Source organism: Eublepharis macularius, chromosome 4, assembly GCF_028583425.1.
Source record: "Eublepharis macularius isolate TG4126 chromosome 4, MPM_Emac_v1.0, whole genome shotgun sequence".
NCBI lineage: Eukaryota > Metazoa > Chordata > Lepidosauria > Squamata > Eublepharidae > Eublepharis > Eublepharis macularius.
The window spans coordinates 31484761-31510825 of NC_072793.1; the positions used below are offsets into that span (position 1 = coordinate 31484761).

A 26065-nucleotide genomic window follows, 5' to 3' on the forward strand; every position below is an offset into this window, starting at 1 on the left:
TTATTGTCCACGTGTATGTACACACACATACCATACCACTATTTATTTCTGGTCAGGCAAGTTGTGCAGATTTTAGTGCTGCAAAAAAACCTGCTAAGCCTGTTTGACCAAGGATGATAGAGGAACAAAATAATTATGCGTACACTGCCATTAATCCACAAAGGCTCTATTTCATGCCACCTTCAGTCTTTTGAAAAGATCTATTGATTCTCTCCAGCTTGAAAAATCTATCAAGCCAGAATCCCATCTTGTAATAACAGAAATACTCTTTGAAACAGAAAGCTACTGATTCCACGGCCACCACTTTTTGTTAATCTCTGAAGCATATGTAGAATTTAGGTCATTCTCAGATTCTAATCTAGATATATTTACAAATCTTTCAATGTTTACGCAGCAAGGCAAGGTTGCTGAGGTGATGCTATCCTTTGCCCTCCTGTTTCCTTTATAAATTGCACAGTTGTATCAAGTTCTTCTAGAACGGACATCAAAGGTGGTGTATTTGCAGTCCAGCCATTGGATCTGCATGCCTAATTCCTCTTTGTTCTACCTTTTATGGTTTTGTGAGTTTTCTTTAGAACTCATTTATGGCAATGGAAAAGGAGCATTCTTAAATATTGCCGCCGGTATGTTTTCTTCCTGGGTCGGAGTTCCCACCCTTTGTAAGAGTCTGATATGAATGGAGAATTCTTCTCAATTCCCCAACGTGCAATGCCTGGTTCAAACTGGGACCACAGTATGTATGGAGAGAGGGCTTCAGCCTCTTGCCCTCAAATAGCCCCCAGGGGCACTATTTGGCAAACTATTTGGGTACAAAAAGTGCCACAGAGAGAAGGCTGAAGCACAGAGTTGCCAACAGTTTGGACAAAAAAATGTCTTGCTCCTTAAGAAGCTTAATGTGTGGAAATTGTGAGTTGGAGCTTTTCATGGCACAAAGCTAAACAACATCACCTGGTAAATAACATCTTATTAAGTCTCTGTTAAAGGGGCAGGGCATTTTTTCTCCAGTTTGTTGGCAACGCGAAAACCCCTTCTCCGTGCATGCCAGTCATGGGAACTGAGAGAAACCGTCAACTGATATCTGACTGTTACACAGGGTAGGGGCCCCAAACCCAGCCTATGTATTCTGCAATGCGTGGATTGGTCTGAGCCTTACAAAACAGATAATCGAGGAGCAACAAAGCCATGTGCAAGTTACTAAAGAGTGCAATGAGTCCAAAGAAGAGAGAAACATTTTACCATTGGTGATAGGGAAGCCTAGAAAGGAGCGGTGGTGGTGACCTCATTTTTCTTGCAGAGAAAGAAAAATGAGGGAAGTTGGAAACTGTATAGATCTAGGACAAAAATATTTAAATAGCACCTAGACCTGCACGTTGAGTTTCTTACTGAAGAAAAGTCGGATGGGGCAGCTCTAAGTAAGTGAAAGGGATTTGCTTGCTGCAAGAGTCATGAAATTCTAAGGACAGAACTTTGCGTTAGATGTTTTTTGTGTCAAAACGTAAGTCTTATTTGCTTATGGCACATATCTGATTAGGTAGGAGCCTAATTCTTTTGGAAAGGCAGTGGGGCATAGACCTGTGGTTTTCATTTAAGTAGAACTAATGCCGCAAGTCTTCATCTAGTTATCTTTGATCCTAACTACCCGCTAAGGTTTTGAGGATTATAGGCTTGCAGCTTGGTCCTGGGCTTGTCCACTCAAAAGTAATCCCTATGGAGTGTAGTGAATTTACTCCAATAAAGATTGCATACCTAAGCACAATAAGTGTGCTTAGGTATGCAATCTTATGCAAGTTTACTTGCAAGTAAGTCCTTTTGTGTTCAAAAGAGCTTACTCCCAAGTAAATGTGCCTTCAGTTAGACTAAGGCTACAATCTTATACGTGCTTTTTGGAGAGTAGTCTCCATTTAACACAAATTAACTTGCTTCTGAGTTAACATGTATAGAATTGCACTGTTGCAGTCAATGGACCTAGAAGCGTGTAACTCCACTTAGGATGGCACTGTTAGTGATAAGGAAGGACCTTAAACTAGATCCACTCTGTACATTTGTTATGAACACTAAGTCAAGGCATTTCTAGATATCTTTTCAGTGACCATATAGTCTTGGGGTGATAAGATTTTGATTACAATTGTATTGAAGAACAGAATGATAGATAAGCAACTTTGCTTTCCAATCATTAAGGAGAGCAAACTTGAACAAACACAAACCCGAAACATTTGATTTTAAATTTTGATCCTGATATGTAGGCATGAAGTTACAATACTAAACTTTTGTTTGCTTACAATGCCAAGGTAAGAGCAAAGTATGTCATGCTGTCCTTGTAAGGAAATCAAGGCATCCCTACCAGACATTTGTTGACATTGCAAATCTGGGCTGTTGGTTTTGTTCTTATGAGCATTTGTCTTCTAAGAAAGCTATATTTTAGGCTAACCTCCTCTTGCATAATTTCTCATCAGTTGATTGATCCAAGAGGTATGATATTCTCTAGTCCTCTCATAACAAGGATGACAAACCCAATGATATCTTTCAGATATCGAATGTCCTGGCTGTGTGTTGGGAAATAGGAGGAGCAGGAAACCGAGTCTGTGCTGGGAAACAGGAGAAATACCTGTGGTAAGGTAGCCATTCCTGCCACTGTTCTCACAGGTGAAAGTATGGATATGTGTTGTACATTTCCTGTTTTACCACATTTTGGAAAAGAGCCAGGGATACAAGGATATCTGACTATTTCAGGGCATGCAATTTATCAGGGATACAAGGATGTCTAACTATTTATCAGGCATGCAATTCTAGATTGAAACTCAAAGAAATCAAGTCTCTTCTACCTACCTTATCTCAAGAATGAATCTTCAGAGGGTTATCGGCCATGGTCTCCATAGAATTTCCCACTATGAGGTTAGAATGAATTAAGCCAAGCCTATCTTATTTAGCTACTCTGATAGCTGAAGGGAAGTGGTTTATCCAACTTCATCTTCAGTTCAACCCATTTCTTAGTGAGGACTAAAGGAAATTAAGAGGTTATGAGCTCAGCGTGTGTGAGCGCATCTGAGCAGTTTCCCGCCACCTCGACTGCCACGTGAAGCTGAGCCTGGGAACAAAAGTGGAGGGGAGTGGTTTGCAGTAATGCCGGAATTTCTTTATGACCGAAAGAACTCTTTCAGTGTCTTCAGCGTGCTGCAAATATTTTCAGTTGCATTGTGTGTAATTAACTTGTAGCACTCGCTGTTGCTGGCTATCAGTGAGGGCTGAATCAGAGGGAGGCAACACCGAAATGACTAGGATGAGCACATGTAGTAACACCAGCTGGGATGGGAAGAGCGCATTAAATGGTTCAGGCAGCTGAGTTTCCTTGAAGGGGACAGAGTTGCTATTACTTCAGAATGGTATTGTTTGTTCTGAGGCTTGTTTTTGTACTCTTTTTACACTCTAGTCTCACTGGTATAAGTGAGTTGACATGTATCTATCAGTGCCACCCAAGCTGCAGCTGATCAACAACAACAGCAGAGGCTAAGTTTGCAGCCTTAAGTGTGTCAGATCCAAACTACAAGAGACAAATTACACAAGGACGTGCACGTAAAGGGAGCTGCAATGTTAGCCAGGAGTCCCGAGTTTTAAAAGAGATGTCAATTTCCCCTCTCTACAGAGCCAGGGAGATCTGCTTAGAAGATTTGTTAATTTCCTCTTTGCCTCCTAGAAGGGGAGGTGAACCTGACAGAGCCTGCCAGAGGCAAAAAGGAAATTAACAAACCCTCTGAGCAGATCTCCCTAGCTCTGTAGAGAAATTGACAAAGCTTTCCAATCAGCTTCCCAGTTAATATCGTGACTCCCTTCATGTGCTTCTCCTCTTGTAATTCATCTCTTGTAGCTTGGCTCTGAGAGCCAAGCTACAAGTGATGCCTGACACAGGTTGGACGCTTGTCAGCTTATCTCAAGTTTTGATGAGAAATGTAGGCGTCCTGTTCCATTTAATTGAAGTTTACAGAACACACACACACACACAGCAAAGGGGAAGGGGAGCGTCTGGCAAGAGCCTGACGCCTACACTCCCCTCCTGACTGCATGCTCTTCCTCCCATAGACTGCCGCTCTGTAAACTTCAATTAAATGGAGAGCCAAACTGCAAGACCAGGACACCTACATTCCCATCAAAACTTGAGGGAAGCTGACAAGTGTCCAACCTGTGTCAGGCGTCACTTGTAGCTTGGCTCTCAGAGTGGGACCACAAGTAATGCCTGACACAGGTTGGACACTAGTCAGCTTCCCTCAAGTTTTGATGGGAAATGTAGGCATTCTGGTCTTGCAGCTTGACTCTCTGACTGCTGTCCAATGGACTTTTCAACTGTCACTTGTCCAACATTCCTCCAAGCTGCCTACATTTCCCATCAAAACTTGAGGGAAGCTGGCAAGTGTCCAACCTGCGTCAGGCGTCACTTGTGGTCCCGCTCTCAGTCTCTCCGGAAGGAGTCATGGGTGGCCAAGGTAGACAGTTTTCCAGACTTGGCAGCTGGAGCATATATACTTTAACTGGCAAAAGGATGTGCTAGTTGCCCTTCCTAGTGTTTTCCAGCTCAGTTATTTCTTGCATAAATTGTTCCCCATCATACATTTAGCATCTGTCATAATTTCACCCATCTCTCCTGTTGTGAGAATACTATAATCTGGGTTTGGGTCTAGGAACATCTAGTGTTAACTCCCAGAGTTGACATATCAAGCCTGCTTATCTATCATAAGTCTTCTAGCTGTTTGCTTGACTCCCATTATCAAAATCTGATCATCTCACCGTAGGCACAATGACAACTGGATGGAGGAATACAGAATATAAAGTTTGGGGAAAGCCACAATTATATGAGATTAGTTTTTCAGACTAATGCTCTATCTATCTGAGTACCTTTTTTCAAATGACATGGAGCAATAGGTGTTTGGAGGTACAAGCGCTGTTCTGTTCTATGGCATCATTCTGAAATGTTACGAAGGTTGCCAGCTCCAAGTTGGGAAATTCCTGGAGATTTTCGGGGTAGAGCCTGGAGAGGGCAGAGTTTGAGGAGCAGAAGGACCTCAGTGGGATATTTCCATACAGTTCACCCTGGAGGTTGGCAACCTTAATCGTTACCTTGGCATGGCAATCCACTTAATCCCCTAAGTGTGAAATAAAAATATAATACTTATTTTTGCTGCTTAATGGTATGGCTCGCAAATGCTGCTTTGAAAAAAGAAGGTAAGTTACAAAGTGTAATGAGGTGGCAAAGATTGTACCTAGGGATCCTAGTCCCCTGGTGGGATTGGGGGATCCCCCACTCCCAGCCTCCGCCACCTCTCACCTGGAGGGTGAGGTGCAAAAAACCTCCAGGGCAAGCATGTTGCAAGCAAGCTCCCAGCAGGGCATGACAAAATTACTTCCTCAAGTGACGTCATTGCACTGGTGGCGAGTATGCTTCCGCTCTTCATGGGGGCCAATTTTTGCCCCCAAAGGGCAAAATGTGGAAGCATGTCCACCAACGACACGATAATGTCACTTCCAGGAGTGATGTCATCACATCTGTGCTGGGAGCTCGAGCCAGATCCTCCTGCTAAGTACCAGCTTGTCTCCCCCTCCCACTGGGAGGGTTGAGGGGTCTGGCAACCCTAATTGTACATGATGCAAATCTGAAATAGATTTTCATTGAGTTTGTGGACTGGGAATGTGTAATATTCTCATACAAATCAACTCCATACCTTTATCACCATTCTATTGAACATAACCTCAATGAGAAAAATATGACATGATTTGCTGTACATTCTAAGAGCCAAACTACAAGTGACGCCTGACACAGGTTGGACGCTTGTCAGCTTCCCTCAAGTTTTGATGGGAAATGTAGGCAGCTTGGTGGAATGTTGGACAAGTGACAGTTGAAAAATCCATTGGGCAGCAGTCAGAGAGCGAAGCTGCAAGACCAGGACGCCTACATTTCCCATCAAAACTTGAGGGAAGCTGACAAGTGTCCAACCTGTGTCAGACGTCACTTGTAGCTTGACTCTGAGTTTCAGTATCAACAAATGGGTCAGGCAGAGGCCTGTGGATTCAGCAATTCCACCACAGAACTGCACCATAGAACCATAGGATTCAGTGCAAATTGGCTCATCAAACGCCAGCTCATTTGGCGGGCGGGTAGGGGGTGGGGTTACACTATTTTCAAAAGATATTCAGGCTTGGAATTTGTTAGCACAGTCATACGGTCAGCGTAGCTAGGCATGGAACTGCCTGCTGATGAGACAAACTCACACGGATCCTGTTTACTTTAGTAAAGAAAGTAAGAGTTCTTTATTCAGGAACTCCAGATAGTAAAGAGACGGGAGAGAGTCTAAACTATCTAAACTAGAATGTTGGTGGATGTGGGAGGCAAGTCCTGCATCCTCCATGGTTGCAAGATGGAGAAGAAGGTGGAAGGAAGGAAATTCCTGAGACTAGCAATCTACAGATCAAAAGGATAGCCCCAGAAGATTAGGAAGATGGGATGCACATACCCTGTCCTCTCTACCTCTCTGTCTCTCTAGTATATCCTCTTCTGTAACCTGAGAAAACGGTCAGTGTAAAGTCCTTCACTTCATACATCTTGGGGGGGGGGGGCTTGACACTATTTTAAAAAGATACTCAGGCTTGGGATTGAGCAAGGAATTTCATGGAAACAGGGTTACATAATTGCAGGACAGCAATGGGAAAGCCCTCTGTATGCTTAAAGGTCAAAAGAGACATGATACAATCCACAAAACAATCCGTTATTATCTTCCACACAGTTTTTAATAGCTAATTAGCAGTCATGGGTAGCTCATTTTAACATTGAGAAGATGTTTAGCCCTTTCCTCTTCCCCCATTTAAATTGCCATTCCAAACTTGCAAATAGCAAAGGCAAGGACCCACCTTCCGCCCATACTTTCATGTGTCTTTAGGGTGTAGATGGAGAATAATTGAGAGGGCCCAGGTTTCATTTGATCTGAGAAATGATGATATAGATGTTCTACCACTGAGCCACTACTCCTTTCGGAGCCTTCCCACTGTAGCCTCCCAGCAATTCTCTTTGAGGAACTGGGGAGGAGGCGTTGCAAAAATAGCGAGGTTTGTGACCTGGTGCTTTGCCAAATGCTTACACCAAGATTTGGAGAACTTGCTGTTGAGCTAAGAATTCCATTTGTATGTGACCTTTTCATTATGCCGGCCAGGAACTGGACTGCTTAATAATGATCTAACATGACGAGATTCCATGGGGAAACAGGGATACAATTTTGTACACGGAAGGTCTGCACTTCAATTCCCTGCTGCTCTACATAAAAAAAAGTAGAAAGCAATGTGCAGGACCTCTACCTGATACCTTCAAGAGCCACTGCCAGTCAGAGCAGATGATATTGACCGTGATGGACCAATGGTGTGATTCTGTACAAAGCAGTTTTATGTTTTTGTGTTCATCAGGGTCCAAACGAGGGTTTCTGAGTCCCCTTACCCTCCCGGCAGGAGGAGGGACCCAGTGCTTACCTTCCTGGTTCTCCGGGAAGCTCTTTGCTCACAAGGAAAGCCTGCATGCAGTCTTGTACTGATGCAATGATCTCACCCCCCAAAGCTGGGGAGCATGTCTGTGCTTCGCTGTGGGCTGATTTGGGCCCCAAACGGGCTCCCAGGGCAGCCCGATTGAGGCCCAAACTGGCCCACTGCAAAGCTCAGGAGCGCTCGTGGAGCAGCACAATCTGGACCCCAGGAACACGCCCGAGAAGCCTGTTCTCTGTCTTTCCCCTCGCTGGCAGGGGGCAAAAGGTAGGAGCAATAGTATGATAAATAAAGTCAAATTACCACAGGACAATAACTATCTGTCAGGGCCAGATTGAGGGGGGGCAGGGGGGTAGTCTGCCTCCGGCGCTGTGAAGGAGGGGGCGCCAGGCACAGCTGCCAGCCACTGGGAGTGTACGGGTGGTAGCACGGGCAGCCTCCCAGCCCCCCTTGCTGCCTTTCACCTGCCCCACAGGACGGGGGCGGCCGGCTTGCTGTGCGCCCCCTTTCCTGCAGGGTAGGCAAAAGGCAGCGCAGGGGGGCTGGGAGGCTGCCTGCACCATTTGCAGGCGAATGGCATGGGTGGCTTCCCAGCCCCCCGTGCTGCCTTCGCCAACTCTGCGGTGCGCCGGGGCACTCAGCTTGCTGCGCAGGCGACACGCTCTGCCCTGCGTGATAATGTCACTTCCGTGACATCATCACATGGCGTCAGGAGCACACATGCTCTGTGCGCGCACACACAAGGGGCTGGACTTGGGTTGCCCTGGGCACTGGCAACCCTAGATCCGGCCCTGCTATCTGTCTTGCTTACACTGCCCTACAAAAGAAAAGTACAGTCCACTAGAATTTGCTTTTACTTCAGTTTTGAGATGTGGGCATTCCTCCCCTTACAATAAATAGTGGTGCCATAAGCAATAGCTCAGTGGTGGTGGCAACACTGGTTCCTATGACTGCAACATCTAGACAGTTGATAGATTCACACCAGCACCTGTCTCTGTGTTTCTTAGTCCTCTTACTCATTTTATAAGTAAGAGAACTACGAACCAAGCCAGCCCATACAGGAAATGTGGCAAGAAGTCGGGAAATGCAGCCAGAGTTTCTGGGCTCCACCTCTGTGTCTGAACCACCCACCTGTGAGATGGTAACAGGTAGAATTCCAAGGAGGTGACTGTTGTGCCTGTGGCTTTCAGTATTTGCTACCAGGCAGTGAAGCGATGAATGTGCCCTATGCAGTGAGTCTGTTTCAGAAAGGTCTATCATACCAGGTAGGTTTGCTTCTTATTCCTACAGTCTATATTGAGAAGCATAACACACAGCTTGCAAAAACTCCAGAGCCCATCAACCCCTCTTTTTTTCCCCACACAGTCTTTTTCCTCTACTTTCCTAGAGATAAAAAGAGCAAGTCACCCAGCTTGAAGTAGTAGTAATCTTCAGCTGCAGTGTGAGATGGTTCATCATACCCAGGGCTTTTTTTCTGGGAAAAGAGGTGGTAGAACTCAGTGGGTTGCCCTCGGAGAAAATGGTCACATGGCTGGTGGCCCCACCCCCTGATCTCCAGGCAGAGGGGAGTTTAGATTGCCCTCTGCGCCGCTCAGCGCCCCTCTGTCCATGTGACCATTTTCAAGAGGTTCTGGAACTCCATTCTACCACATTCCTGCTGGAAAAAAGCCCAGATCATACCAATAAGGCTCCTTGACAACCAGCTGAACCCAACAGGAACTCCACTGGTGCTAACAGAATGATCTTAACCACTCTAACACAACCTCCACTCAAGGCACAAAAAGTGAACTTATGGTGGTATCTTCTATTAGACATGGCACAAGCGCCACAAATAAACTCTAAAGTTCTTCATCAATCTAAAATTACCTTGTTTTTCTGACCCCTAGGAGGGTATATTTCACTACTGCCCATTACTTGCTTTTCTGCGACTCCTCAAATGTTATGGAACAGCCTTCCAGAGGAGCTGTATTTATATGGTGCCAATGTTTTAAATGAATGATTTGTATTATTTATATTTTAAATGGCTATTGCTGATGTATTGTGTACTGTGTTTTAAATTGTTGTAATCCGCCCTGAGCCCACTTGGTTGGGGACGGCAGACTATAAATCTAAGTAAATAAATAAATAATAAATAAATAGCTTAGAAGATAGGTGTTGCTTGCTGTTTTGGAGGGTATTTACAATCAAACCCCTTAGCAGAGCCTTTGGTTCCTCAGGATGATTGCTTGATGGGTGCCTTGAATGTTGTTGTTGTTTTTCTGATAAATGTTTTAATGTTATTTTTTTGACTTTATTGTTTTTATTGTTGTCACCCACCATAGGTCTCTGCTATTTGGGAGAGGTGCAGACATATAAATGTCCTAATTAAATAAACAGTAATAATGAAACCCTTGAGGCTCACCTTGCTCTAGTGTCAACAAATTTGGACATAGGCAGATCATTCTTAAACTTGATGCGGCCCAGCTTGCTTAGAAACCGTAAAGGCAGAATGAACTGGTTAAAACTGGTAAAAAGCAGGAGCTTGGTGCAAGTGCAAACGTAGCTGCGAAGTCCAGTAGAAGTGGAAAATTACTCCCAACTAAGCAGTGTGAGCATATGCTAAAGAAGTTGTTTGTTCCAGTCAGGGCTTTTTTTCATCTGGAACACGGTGGAACGGAGTTCCAGAACCTCTTGAAAATGGTCACATGGCTGGTGGCCCCACCCCCTGATCTCCAGACAGAGGGGAGTTTAGCTTGCCCTCCGTGCCGCAGAGGGCAATCTAAACTCCCCTCTGTCTGGAGATCAGGGGGCGGGGCCACCAGCCATGTGACCATTTTCTCTGAGGGCAACCCACTGAGTTCCACCACCTCTTTTCCCAGAAAAAAAAAGCCCTGGTTCCAGTGTATAAATATCCTGCTCTTACACCAACCTATTAAGTTCGGGGACTTGTCCACTGACAGAACCCTGGTCTTCTGTTTCATGAATAAAGTTACAGCCTGGTCTTGGATCAACAAGCCTGTTGTGATTATTGGCTAGTCGCACCAGGTAGAATCCACATATTTGCAACACTAACATACCATCTTTTAAGGGCCAGGCCCAAACGTTTCTTTTTTACCCAGGCTTTTAAGAGATTTTATCTTTATAGTTGTTTCATGGTCTACTTCTTTTCTGAGATCTTTTTATGAATATTTTTTATGCTGCCTCTTATGTGCCTGACTTGATTTTAAAGGGCTTATTCTGTTCTTGATAATTTATGAAAGTTCATGGTTATATTTGTAAGTCTTCTAGAGGAGAACCAGGAAGAGGCGGCATGAAAATCTCAAAAAAACACAGGCCAGTATAGGTTGTGGGAGACTAGATACTCTGTCATCTACAAAAGACACAAGGATCAATTTTCCAGTCCAGTTAAATTTAAGTCACAAAATTAAAAACTCATCTGTACTACTAGTTCAATGCACTTTAAATTACTTATCATCCACGTGCTTTTTTAGCTTCACTGTATTTCAGGAATGCTTGACTTGAAGAGGTTAGGAAGAGCAATGGAATATATACCTGCACTGCATTACTTCATACTGCTAAAGAATTTTATTTATTTAAATTATTTATGGTCCACTTTTCTCACTGAGAGTCAAGGCAGATTACACAGACTAATACATACGATCAATGGCTGGAACATTCAATAAACAATACTATAGGGTATAGATTGCAGAAATTTGAAGACAACAGTGAAACAAAACATAAGCAATTTGACCAAGACAAAACAAATGACAGTAATAGCCTTTATTGAATATTGATGCATCTGACAAAGAGAACTGTGGTTCTCGAAAGCTTATGCTACAGTAAAGTTGGTTAGTCTTAAAGATACTACTGGACTCTTTAGTATTTTGCTACTACAGACTAACACGGTTAACTCCTCTGGATCTATGAGCCTTTATTGAAGTATCTCTTTGAACCATGTCCTTATAGTTCCAGTTCATCTTGAACTCGAGAACTGTTCCAATTTGTCTTGAACTCGAGACCTGTGGTTCTCGAAAGCTTATGCTACAGTAAAGTTGGTTAGTCTAAAAGGTGCTACTGGACTCTTTTCTATTTCCTTACAGTATAGCCCTATTACCTGTGTATGAAAGTCCTCCTGAATAATTCAGTTTTGCATAGTTTTCAGAAAGCCAGGAGAGGCGGAGCTTTCCTGACCTCTTCAGGCAGCCCATTCTATAAGATGGCGTCGGGGGGGGGGGGGATACAGAGAATGTGCAGATATGAGCAGCTGTCAATTTTGCCCATTTTCAGGTGGCAACTGCAGAAGGCCCTATTCAGATGGACAGAGTTGTTGAAATGGAGCACAGGAACACAGGCGCTCTGTAATGTTTTGCGTGTAAATAAGTTTTTGTGTTTTGTTTCTGCTTGTTAATGTGGAGTTCTTAATATTTGTTACTGTGCGTTTAAAGGCAGGCCACTGAGGAAAGAACGGGGACTGAATGGGTGAATGGAGTGTGCTGTGATTGGTGCTGAGAAAAATTGTTCATTCTGCCACGTTCAGTGAGTCTATGTGTAGTTTTGCGTAATTCGGTCATGCAATATATGTGAGCCTGGTTGAGTCTGTGTATATCTCAGAGAGAGGTTATTCTGCCTAGGTCAGACAAGCTTTGGTTCTATGTCTGTGTGGATGACATGAGTGTTTGTTCTGCTAGTGAGGATCTGCATGGACAATTAGTCTTTGTGACTGGGTCTGTGAATATACCCTTAAAAAGATATAACTATTTTTGAAACCACCAAGCATAAGAACTATTCTGAAACCAATATTCTGACTCTGCAACTATCATGCTCATCTTCTTATAAATTAATTCTACTTTTGGTTAAGCAAAAAAGATCCCCCTTTTTTTTTACCTCATAGCCACCCCCTACATGTTGACCGTTCTGTCATACTATCATCTATAAGTAAGCCTTTATATAATACCAGTTAAACTGAAACTCTTTGGGGAACACTGAAGAAATCAGGGAGGCAGCAACCTGCCCTGTTGGCAGGGTGGAAGAAAATCATTGAGGTGATATTTGGAAAACCCCAAGCAATTGTTCCAAAGTACACTCTATCAGAATGCAATGTTTTAAGCTGTATACGAGATGGTATCTTACACCAAAATGGATTTCCCCTATCTCGTAAGTGCAACTCCACCCTTTGCTGGAAAGGATGCAGTGCCCTTGGTTCACATTGTTGGTGGGAATGTCCAGCGATCGAATCCTTCTGGTGCTAGATTCACTCCCTGATTTTATATATCACAGGAATAGATCTACCATTTCTTCCAGAATCATTCCTATTGACATATTGGCCGGATTTACAACTGTGGAAAGATAAAGTGGAAACCATTACCATCCTCATTGCAACTGCTCAACTATTGGTGGCTGCTTTTTGGAAAAATCCTAAAGCTCCTGGCATAGAGCAGTGGTATAAAAAAAGTCAGGGATCATTTTGTGATGGATAAGTTAGCGGACAGCATGATACAACTCACTAACGGTGACTAGAGCACTAAATTTCATATCACCTGGTACCCAATTCTGCAACATCTCTCAGAGAATAGTATAATCCCTCCTACAGTTATTTACAAAGATCTTCTACATTTTTGAAAATCCTGGCTGCTGGAAGTTTCAATACGTTTTTATATAATGATCCCTCTACACCTTATTCGTGGATCTATAATACATTTGTGTTTTTTGTTGTTGTTATGTTTTACCGTTTGATAATTTTTTTTAAGTCATAAAAAGAGGGCAAAATGCCACAGATGGTGTTAATGGTGGGATTCAAATGCCAGAGAGTTGTTCTTGAAGTATAAACCTGGTTAAAGTAGAGAACACCCGAATCTTTGTGTGTATGGGGGGGAAAGTGTTGGTTGTTGTGACTAGGGCCATCCTGAGGTAAAAGTTTAAGGTAATGTGAGCTGTAATAAAGGTCCCAGGCATTTAAACAAAATGATTACATGCGCTTATAGATATGAGGGGCCAAGGTTGTGAAGTTAACTGCATTAACTTGCTTTTCTAGCAGCAGCACTGAACTGAGTATAACTCTCAGGCTCTTAACTGAGTCTGCAAAGGTCGGCTGAACTGAATTTTTATTAGAAAAATACAAAATATAGTATATTTCTCATTATTTCAAACACGTTTACATCAACCATAATACTATCAACACTGTGTATAAAGCTCAGATTTTATATTCAAGTCTACTGCGTCATCTTTTTTCTTTATATAAGAAATAAATAAATAAAACAGTAGGTTTAGGGGTCTACATATGATGAGTACCTGAATGAGGAATAGCTTAAAATAACTATTTGTTTTCAGATTTATATTCCCCCCTCTTCTGAATTCCTAACTTGATTTTGATTGTCATTTTGGATCACTCAGTTTTTACTCCTTCCACATTTTAATATCAGGTTTAATGTTTCAATGACCAGTTTTAGTTTTATTAGTCTGTTGATGTATTTTATAGCTGCTTCTCTGTTGCAGAGAAGCCCCCGTTTCATTCATGCCCATCACACTGGTGTTGGGACCAGCTTCTTTCCTCTATTTGTATCGGGTCAGTAAAAAGGTTTCTGATCCTATCTGAGGCAAACGACCGAGAGGAGATAGGTCTTTATCTAATCTTATCTCGATGACTAGAGAAGCATGGCTGTCTTGGAAGGAAGATTTGCCTCACCCAGTGTCCAACCATCAGATTGTCAATCAGATTCTCATGTTATAGTGAAGTCAACAAATGTACAGCTGGAGCATGTGACTGAAATTCCACATTCATTCAGGTACTGGCCCCCCATTTCATCTATAAAGCATGTAGGCTCTTTCTTACAAAACAAATATACATGCATTCACTATAACATAACAACAGGGTTTCTAGAGACAGGAATTGGGGATCTGTTCTATCCAACTGTCATGTGTGCTTACGTGATGCACGCACATTCGTGTGCTTACTTTTTAGCTGTGTCCACAACTTACAGTGAACACATATTCAATCCGTACAGTGTACGCTTGAGTTTTCTTTATATGTGCACTGAGTAATTCTCATGTTGCTTTCACCACATGTACAACAAACTCCACATTTTACCCAAGTTCTGGTCCTTGGTTTCATTCGCAAAGTGGATGGATTCTTTCTTACTAACAGAGGTATGCATGTACAGGATGTATGCATATGTGTTCAATGTAACTATGAACTGAGATAACATCATACAGCCTCCAAATGAGGTTAGGGGAAAGACCTGGGAAAAAGAAAAGGGTTAGGAAAATTATGGCGAGGTGACAATCCTAGTTCTTTATTATAACACAGGCATATGAACTCTGAGGAACAGGGCTGTTGTTTTAATATGCAGACTGAAAGATGAAGGAAAGAGTTGACCTTTTTGTTGTACAGGTACAACGGAGAGATCAAGAAAGAGCAAGCCTAGTCCAGTTTGTGGGGAAACCACTTATTTATAGTGTTTTAAATCCACTTTTCTCCATTCAGTGTAGAATCAAAGTGACTTACAGTGTCAAATGACAAAAAAAACCACAACCACATTTTACACATATTATTAAAAATCTTGTAACCTAACAGGATAACAGATTACTGCAATCAATAGACTAATATGTGGATTCATCTTCCAAAATCAACATACTGCTGCCGCTACTCTCCACAAGAGTGGAAGGCCCTCTGAAAAGATTTGGCCTTACGGACCCCTGGGAGTTATAGCAACAAGGGGCTCACCTGGCACACTTGAGGTGGCCATTCAACAGGACAGCAGTGACTACTGAAAAGACCTAAGAACAGGTTTGAATTCTTCTCTACAGGGAGGAATGTAAAAAAACTCTAGTCAGAAATTGTAAATGCTGGCCGTTTTCACACTCTTTAACATCACCCAAAACTCACGGAACGAGGGCGTCTTCATGGCACAATTTCTGGTGTCACCCCATCATGATTCCATTTTCATGACATGATGACGTCAGAAATCGCACCATGAAGACGCCCTCATTCCATGAGTTTTGCGCGATGTTAGAGTGAAAATGGCCGCTGTTTAAGAAATCCACTACTGGGTGGGGTATAAAGAGTGTTAACCTGCCACTGTGTCTGTTTTCTACTGATGACTCAGCGTTCTGTTCTGATATATTCTAGGAGCCACATCACCATAATATGAATCCTTTTAAAGAACTGAAAATAAGATTGCTTTGATTTCCTCTGCATCTGGAGTTTTTCCTAAAGGGTTTTATTTTCTCTGTGGTCTATGAAAGGAGAGAGGGTAAGATTAAGAAAGGAAACCTTTCTGTATCCTCCTAAGACTCTTGAACAATGGAAGGGGAGGAACTCAAGAGTTTGTTGTGTTTGGTGGGTTGCGATTGGGACAAAGAACATCCAGACTTAAAGAACAAGCAAAGCCACACAATCTTACTTTTAAGCAAGATGTTTTCTAGCAAGTTTCATTATCACGTATATCCTCAAGCGGTCAGATATATACATACTTGAGTATGGAGAAAAGACTGTAAAAGCTGAAGCAGTCCCCCCCCTCCCCAATTTACATTTATTTTATTATTTTCCTGTCGAGGGTATATTTTGTGCATCTGATGATGGGCTGTAGTTCACAAATCTTACACCACAGTAAATCTGTCAAAGCTAAACTAGACAGGAAAACAAGATATCCATGACTGACTCTACCATTTTTTGAGAAGGGAAGAATTTAGAACAGATTGTAAATAAGTAAAATAGGTTTAACCTAGTAAATCTTAAGCCTGGCTATGTTCGTCCTGTAGTAGTTTAACCCTGGGTGACTTTAGAATTCATCAGGTGACTTGCGAGCGACTGCAGTAGCCTATTTCCATCATAAGTATCGCGTTCATTATTGTATGTTTTCCTTATATGAAAAGCCGCTTGAGAGACTACTCGTACAGGGTAATCCTAAGAAGAGGTACTCCAGTCTAATGGGCTTACACTGGAGTAACTCATTTTAGGATTGCAGTGTTAGTGCAACACATATGGCCACAGCAGTTGGGGGGAAACTTCTTTTTTCAACTGCTGCAGGATCTCATTTGTTTTGGGAACGCAGGAGGGAAGAAGAGCTTCTGCCTTCTCTCCCCTCCCCCATGCCATTTTCCCAAGCCAAACTGGACATGGGGGCATTATTTGCCATCTTGGGGGCTGCACTTACGCAGGAGAATAAAAACTGATTGCACCGAAGCCTTTTGGAGACCCAGTCACTCTTCTTCCTCTGTCTAGTATTGCTTCTAGGTGAGGCACATTGAGCCACTGCCAATTTTGAAGAGACTGATTCTTCCAAAACAGGTCTGTCTAGTTTGAGTAAAGGGAGAAAAAGATCTCAGCTGTCCATTTTACGACTCTTGCAGACTGACTGCTGAGTGCTATCCAGTTCTGGTTTTATAACTTCCTCCTGTGCCGGTCATGGCAAGCTGACCTGTGCTTTCATCCCAGGGAAAATGAATAGAAAGCTTAGTCAATGGCTCTCTTAAAAGCAATGATAATATCCTCAAAGCCCCCAATGAACTAGTCACTGGTCATCAGTAAACACATTTAGGCTTTCTCCCAGTGCTGCAGAAGAATGAAAATTTAACTCCTGATTTGCAAAGCCAGGTATACAGTACTTTCACTCTGTACAATTTTATAACTTTATGTATATATTTACTTATTACACTTTATGTTGCTCCTCTCAGAAGGCTCAGAGCTTCTTACCTGAAACTCATAAACAGTTGTTCTTTTTCTCTGGTGTGCTGCAGATGATCTTGTCCTATTTGCCTTCTTGCTGCAGCCACCTTGACCTGTGTGATGTTTTCTCTGTAAGGGCCCCCCCTTTCCCCTGTAATATTTTGGGGATGTCACAGGAAGCTGCTGGGAAAGGGAAAGACGGGGGGAAGCTCTGCCTCTGCCAGTGGAATTGTGATGAGATTCAGCTTTGTGTCTTTCCAGTCACAGATCAGGGTGAGACAAGGGCCGATTCCAGACGGCCCCCCGCCTCGCGAAACGTCGCGCGTCGTCGTGCAGAAAACGTGAAATATCGCGTTTTCTCGCGCGAGTTTTGCGCGACATCGCGCAAAACTCACGTGAGAAAACACAATATTTCGCGTTTTCTGCGCGACGACGTGCGACATTTCGCGAGGCGGGGGGCCGTCTGGAATCGGCCCAGGTCATTTCCACACGTCCCGGCGTAGCGCTAAACAAACGCAACGAGGCTGTCTTCCTGGCGCGATTTCTGACATCATCGCACCACGATCCTGTTTTTGTGGTGTGATGATGTCAGAAATCGTGGAAGGAAGACACCCTCGTTGCTTTTGTTTAGCGCTATGCTGGGACGTGTGGAAACGGCCCTAATTTCTTTTAATTGTAATATGGTCTTGTAGTAGTGGATATCAATTTATGTAGCCTCTCGAAATACAAAGAGTAAGGTCTGAGTAATTTTTTATTTTATATGCTTCAGTTATATCCCACTTTTTTTCTCAGTGGGGACCCAATGCAGTAGACATCATTTTCCTCTGTCCAATTTTATCTTCACAACAGCTGTAGTGTAAGTTAGGCTGAGTGTGTATATGACAGGTCTCCCAGATTTTATCCCAACACTGTAACCACTACCTCTGTGCAGAGCCGGATCTAGGGTTGCCGGCGGCCAGGGCAACCCTAGTCTGACCATGCACGCACATTCCCAACGCTGCGTGATGATGTCATTTTGGTGATGTCATCACACAGGGCAGAGCAGCGGAGGCACCGTGCAGGGCCGCCCGCACTGCCTTTCGCCTGCTCTGCAGGACAGGGGGTGGCCGGCTTGCCGCTCGCACCCTGTCCTGCAGGGCAGGCAAAAGGCAGCGCGGGGGGCTGCGAGACTGCCCGCGCCATTCACCTGCCCCTCAGGACAGGGGGTGCCCAGCCACCCCTGTCCTGCGGGGCAGGCGAATGGCATGGGCGGCCGTGCTGCCTTTTGCCTGCCCTGCAGGACAGGGGTGGCTGGCCGCCCCCTGTCCTGTGGGGCAGACAAATGACACAGGCAGCCGCACTGCCTTTTGCCTGCCCTGCAGGACAGGGGGTGCGCGGCAAGCTGGCAGCCCCCTGTCCTGTGGGGCAGGCGAAAGGCAGCGTGGGAGGCTCCCGTGTGCACCCGGCAGCTGGCAGCTGCTCCCGGCACCCCCTCCCTGGTGGTGTCGGGGGCATACCCCCCTGCCCTCCCTCGATCCGGCCCTGCCTCTGTGGAATTCAATTTGCCCTTGCAATATGAGCCAAAAGCTGTAATCCTATGTGCATTTATTTTGTAGTAAATCCCACTGAAATAAATGGGATTCTTTCAGTAAACGTGTCTGGCATTTTCTCAAATTGTGGTTCACAGACTCTGATCTATCCATGCAATTGGTCTATAAATGGCCAATTTGACATACTTTCTCCACGAAGATGCAGTCTGGCTAGGGACAAGCCCCCATGGTAGCATTCAGGCTGCTAGGAACCTAGGATGCTAACTGTCCTGCTTCTATACCTCTGAAAATATATCTTCTCAAAATGCGCTATATAGATATTCAAGTCACCATTGCAGTTTCATCAATCTCTGGCAGCTTATGAATATGAAACATAACAGAAAAGAGTAGACATTGGCTTACACAATTCACTTGTTGAGTTAGTTTGAGATACCTGCTCCAGAATACTTTAGCGATCGCTGCCTTTCCTTGCTTTTCTCCCCGCCTTCCCTCCAGGAACTCCCCCCACCCCCTGCCCCCCCACCCCGGCCACAGCTTTCTCCTGCTTACTTTACTTCAAAGGGCTTCTGTTTTCAGTGGGTTGGTTGCAACATTTCTCTGGTCTCCCAGTTGAGACATGTATTTGTGATACTGCAGCTCTTGGGAAGGTTGGGCTACTTTCTGATTGTTAGCTTATCATTGTCAAACCGGGAATCCAGGTTGACCACATTCATATTATTCTAAAGCTGAACACAGAAGACAAAGGTGATGCCAGCTTGGTGCGTCTGATGTCTTGTTGGGCATTGTGCTTGCCACAGTGGAGAGGGTATGGTGGTCTCTTCTGATTCAATAAGCAGTTGTGCTAGATTCTGTGTTGTTGATGGAGAAACATATCCATTTGATAGCAAAAAGTGCTTCTTCCCACGTCCACCTAACAGAGAAATTGTTCCTCTGCCTGGACTGAGCCAATCTGACCACATTAATCTATGCCAAAGTATGACTATAAACTAATAGTGGACTATTGTTAACATGTCACTTGGGGTGGCTCCTGAAGACAACTAAGAAACTTCAGTTGGTGCAAAACGTTGCATATCATTTGTTATCTGAAAGTAGCTGCAATCTTAAACCTGTGTCGAGAACTCTTGATTGGCTGCCTGCTTGTTTCCAGGTTCAACTCAAGGAGCTAATTATTTCCTGTAAAGTCATTTATGGCATAGATCCTTCCTAGGGTTGCCGTCTCTTGGAAGGCACAAATCGGGCAAGGTCTGGAGTCACACCCCACCAATCCAAGGGCACGGCCAGAGGCATCACATAGTGGGTAACTTGTGCCTGTGGACAGAGCTGAGGTGTAAAAGGATGGCAGCATCAGAGAACACTCTATTCAGCTAAGGAGCAAAGCTAGTCTATGTTTTTACAAGTTGCACTAACAATGCAATCCTAAGAAGAGTTAGATTGGAGTAATTTAGGAATACACTGTAAGTGATATGCCTGTAAATAAGAGGTCCATTCAGATAAACCTACATATATGATACAACATTTAGCATTAAAAACACATTTTGGAAAACCATTTTACGGATGGGTGTGAAAGAGCAGAATCACAAGCCTCATTCCTTTAGGCTCCCAGGAAGTTGGAAAAGACCCACAACCAGGGCTCATTTCAAGGGGGAACACACAGGAACGCAGTTCTGGCAGTTCCCCAAAGAGGTCACATGTCAGGTGGCCCCACCCACCTGACTCTCGGTCAGTTTGGGCCCGTTTCAGCCTGGATTGGGGCTGAAAAGGCCTGGATCAGATCTCTGACGGGTGGTGGATCACTCTCCCACTCAGCAGCAGCCCGATCCTGACCATTTTGGGCCCCTTTTCGGCCATTTTCAGCCCCTTTTTGCCATTTTGGGCCCAATTTCGGCCCTGAATGGCCAGGATTGGGTCCAAAACAGCCAGGATAGGTGATGTCAGGGGGTGTGGCGTATGCAAATCAGTTATGCCAATGACACACTTCTGGTGATGTCAAGGGGCATGGCATATGCTAATGGGCTATGCTAATGAGTTATGCTAATGAGTTCCTCCAGCTCTTTTTCTATGAAATGACCCCTGCCCACAACCATCCCACGTCTTTGCTCAGTGATGCTGCCCCTTTCCCTTCCTCCTGGGTGGCACCCAAAGCAAATTGGTACGTTACTGCCTCCACCAGCAATGCATTGCTTGGGTTTGCACTTTCAGTGGTCTTTACCTCCATTGCTGATAGAAGCTCCATCTAGTTGCTGCATATCTCACTTCACTTCTGCAAGCCAGCATGGGGGACCATCTATTGCACTTTCGCAGGGTTTTTTTGAAATTGTTATTTAAAAGAAAAGATTGGACATAACAATAGAAAGTGCATAATAAAGCTTATACAGGCAGTAGTTGAAATTAATTTGAGTCTTATACTAACTTAAACAGGGCCATTTCCACACGGCTTACCTTATTCTGTAAAATAGCGAAATCCCGCACGAAATCTCGTGCGTCTTCTCGCGAGATTTCGCGTGAGATTTCGCTATTTTGCAGAATGAGGTAAGCTGTGTGGAAACGGCCCCGATAATATCTTTGTAATTAAATTATAACGAACAAGCACTACATTTAAAACTGAATTCAACTGATAAAACTTAGTTGTATGGTAAATCTCCTTCCCTCTCCTGTTACTTATACAAAATATAATATCAACTATTTTGCTAATCAATCACTTTTGCAGTTTTGAGCTATTGTGCTGAGTTGGTTTTCATGCTGTACGGCAAGGTATTGTTTTGTTTTTATTGACTTCAATTCATATTGTAACCTGCTTTGAATCCTTTTTGGAAGAAAGGTGTGTAAAAATGCCATGAATAAAAATGATGTTACTGTCTTAAGCCAGTGGTCATTGCAGACAATGAAACAGGAGTTGCCTAGCACAAGAAGCAAAGAATCACAGCTGAAATAAAATAGGCAATTGTTTCATCCAACCTCCTGGGCAAAATACTCCATATTAAATTTTCCTTAAGGGATGCATACATGATAATCAAATATATGTGATCGCTGCATGCCATATGTTTCTGACATACTGTAGGCTGGCTTGGAGGACAATGGCTGTTTCCAGATGGCTTACCTGCACCCGGGACGTCACGCCATGTTTCGGATTGTGCCGGGGGAAACGCGAAATATCGCTTTTTCTCGCGCAAGTTTTGCGCGACGGCCAATGAGTTGTTTAGAATTGTTCAGGAAGAACACCCTCATGGTGCCTGAAACAACAATAAGGCATCTCTTCTAGAACTTCTCTCTAGAAAGTGGCGAGAGGACTTCTTCTGGTTTCTAACCTACGAGAAGGCCTCTAATTATATTGCCTTTATGCTCATATTTTACTTTGAACTTCAATTGTTTCTGAAATCCGTTACAGATGGGAGCTGGCAGTTACAGGAGTGGGTTTTATTAAAGATGACCAGTATCAGGCCGGGTTACCCAGTGCTTGACCAACCTCTGCAGCATCCCTAGAAATGATGATGCAAGGTCTTATTCTTCCCCCACCTTCTCTCTAATTCTATGCAATGCCAGATCAGTGGGGGACAAATCTGCCCACCTGACCACATTGCTGCAGGAGGAGGGAATTGACCTGGTTTGCATAACTGAGACATAGTTGGAATAAAATAATGTGGTGTCCCTAGGGTTGCCACGTCCTCTTACCCTCCCGGTGGGAGGGGGGACCTGGCACTCACCTTTGCGCATGTAATCCTGGGGCCACACAGTGACATCACCTCCTGGAAGTGACATCATTATGTAGGGTGGAAGTGCTCCTGTGCTTCTCAGTGGGGCCAATCTCAGCCTATTTGGGGCCGAAAACAGCCTACTGCGAAGTGCGGGAGGGGCCAGGAGTTCTCCCGTGCTTCACAACAGGCTGATTTAGGTCATAAACAGGCCCAATTCATCCCGTTTAGGGCCCAAATTGAATCACTATGAAGCACAGGAACACTCCCAGGCCATCGCAATGACGCTGCTCCCAGGAGTGATGTTGTCACACTGCATCAGGAGTGCACCCAGGGGGCCCGTTCCTGCACCTTTCCCTCAGGTGAGTGGACATGAGTGGGGGCCAGGTGAGTGGGGGTAGAGGGCTGGAGCAGGGGATCCCTTACTCGCATCAGGGGACCTGAGATTCCCTAGGTTTCCCTGTCTCAGCTAACTCCACCTGATTATGCGGTCCTCCTCCAACACCACACAGTCAGCAGGGGAGGTGTTATTGCTATTGTCCTCCATGAGACTTTGAACTTCTGCAGACTCCTTGTACTCCTTGTATAGCAGGCATTGACTATATGCTCCTTACACTGGGAATTAAGGATAGATTGGGTATTCGGCTAATCTACTGGCCACTTAGTTCCCCAACAAGTGCTGTCTTTCAGCTGGCAGAGGTGTTCTCAGACACCTAGGCCCTTTTCACACTACTTACTTGCTTCCGGAACATCGCAAAATGTAGCGCAAAAAACGTGGAAGATAGCGTCTTCTCACGAGAGTTTTGCACGACATCGCGCAAAACTCTTGCGAGAAGACGCTATCTTCTGCGGTTTTTGCACTACATTTCGCGATGTTCCGGAAGCAAGTAAGTAGTGTGAAAAGGGCCCTAGACTGATTGTTCTGGGTGACTTCAACCTCCATGCTGAATGCTCCATGTCAGGTCCGCCCCAGACTTCGTAGCTTCCTTGGCAGCCCTAGGCCTCAATCAAATTGTGACAGATTGCACAGCCTAAAACAAAAATGATGTAGCCAATTATCACCCATTCTCTAACCTACCCTTTCTGGGCAAAGTGGCTGAGAGCAGTAGCTGACCAACTCCAGGCCTTCTTTGATAACCCACATGCCCTAGACCCTTTTCAGTCTGGTTTAAGGCCAGGTTAAAGGACAGAGGCAGCCCTGGTGGCTCTAGTTGATGACCTACTTCTGAATGGAGACGAAGTCCATGGTTCATTGTTGCTTCTCCAGGATCTATCTGCTGCTTTTAATACAGTAGACCATACCATCCTGTTTAGGCAGTTGGAGGCAGACGTAGGTATCAGGGTCCGCTTGGTCTGGTTGAAATCATTCCTCGTAGGATGGACTCAAAGGATTGTTATTGGAGACCAGTTATCCTCAGTGTGAGAATTATCTTGTGGGGTTCCACAAAGTGCAATCTTATCCCCCATATTATTCAACCACCTCTATGTAAAGCCTTTAGGAGAACTAATTCGTAGCTATGGAATCAATATGTCATCAATATGCAGATGATATCCTGCTCTATATCTCGTTATCCAAAGCCCCTGATGATGTAGTAGAGATAATAAGTTGCTGCTTGGCAGTGGTTTTCAGTTGGCTGAAAGCAAACAAATTGAAATTGAAAAAATAAAGTGTTGTAATATCGTATATGAAGATCCACACTTGAATTGTATCTCTGTGAATTTCATATGCTTCCTAGAAAATGTGCTACCTATGTATGCCCACATATGTGAACTCCTTACTGCAGCAACATTACCTCCTTTAGAATTCATTTGTACTATTCTATACAGCTCCAACTCTTTTCACCCTTCCACTTCTTTAATCATTCTGGAATACAGTCTTTGATTCCCTCCAAACCACATCTTTATAATGCAAAATTATTGATCTCGTTTCTCCCGCAGTCCTTTGAGCTTTTTTGATAGATGCCGTCCCTTTCTTATGGTTGCACTCCAGCTCTACAAGCACTACCTCTTGTCTTAGGCAAAGATAGACAACGTGATAGACACAGTTTCAACAAACTGGCTCATCGAGAATGACATGTACACCGGACTTGAACCTTTATCACAGTTATTATTGCACTCTTGATGGTTCAGTAGCACCTACAAGCTTGATGTTTGCCACATTGTGCAAGACAATTTCAGGTAATCAATTAAATAGCAGCCACTGCCCCCAGAAGAGCTTATTATCACGTAGATGTGATGACTCATCCCTCTTCTAAACTGGTTAGGCACACTGATGTTATAAAAAAACATCTAGAGCTCTTCTTTCTCCTGGTGGGAACCATGAGAACTTTCTCCGGTATTTTATGTGGCCCTCAATGTTTTTTACGCTTATCTAAAATAGTATGGGATCCCAGGAGATTTCAGTTCTCATAGGTTGGTGGAAGGTACCAAATTTCCTTAACATGCTGTTGCAATTCAGATATTCCAGTTTTTATATAGCTTTCATCTCCACACTTTGGATGAAACTGTAGCCATTTTTGTTTCCCTAATGAATTTGGTAGAATTGTTATGTTAAAATCGGTGCCTGTTTCTGCAGCAATCCCATATAAATTACATAACAGCAATATTATATAAATTACATAACTTGGAACACCAGTAATGCCAAGGATTGAAATGAAAAGGCCATAGTGACAGCATACAAAAACAAAAATAATTGTAGCTTCCGAGTGTTCATTCTACTCAGAAAAATATAAGTTTTTTGGAAGGAGACTGAATAGATTATCTGATCACAGTATGTTGTCTATTCTCAGGAAACACTTCCTCATCCATCCATCTGCCAAAGAACACCTGTTTATTTCAGCGGACTCTAGGACAGTAATAGCTAATCCCCAGCTTGTGAGCCCAAATGGCAGCAAGCCAGATAATTTTGCCTAGCAAGGTGGCTCCATGCTCCACTCCAAAAGTAGAGGCTTAGCTTAAGAGGGACGGGTTAGATACCCACTCTAACACTTCTTTTTTTTTGGACCTGAAGCAGTGATGTCATCAACTGGCTTTTTACTTCTAATGTAGTAAAGCCCCCCATGATTGGGGCTTTACTTCATTCGGCACAATGTTGCTGTTTAGCGCTCTCAGATTGAAGGTTGCATGTTCAATGCTATGGCCTCTCTGAGGAACAGAAGCTGCGGCTACAGCCCCTCCCCTTCCCTCAGGTTGTGCCACTTCTGTAGATGGTGGGGATGGTTGGACCCAGCCTGGTACCAGGAGATTGTTTGCCATTCCTCAAGCACTGTGGCTCATTGCTGTTGCTGTCAATTCAGCTGGACGACTGGAGAAAAGGTGACCAGTTTCCCCAACCTCCACAAAGCAGGACCCTTTTAGAACCTTTTCTCATCTTCTTTCCTGGTCCTCTTTCCTGACCAGGCTTCACACAACTAAAAGAGAGGCCTAGTGGGAGAGTGTCAGGAAAAGAAGAAACCCAAGACCAGACTCAAGCAGGGCTGGATCTAGGGTTGCTGGCGCCCAGGGCAACCCTAGTCTGACCCCTTGCATGTGAACGCAGCACACGTGCTCCCGGCACTGCGTGATGACATCACTTCTGTGACATCATCACGCAAGGCGGAGCATGCCACCTGCACAGTGCACTGGCAGAGGCAGTGTGCAGGGCTGGGAAGCTGCCTGTACCATTCGCCTCCCCACAGGACAGAGGGTGGCTGGCC

At 44.2% G+C, this 26065-nt stretch overlaps 1 protein-coding gene across 1 annotated transcript in view; it reads left to right on the plus strand.

The window, feature by feature from the left end:
- OTOP2 (otopetrin 2) overlaps positions 1-26065 on the plus strand; it is an 86013-nt gene that overhangs the window by 814 nt on the left and 59134 nt on the right. The gene's annotated exons all lie outside the window — the stretch shown is intronic.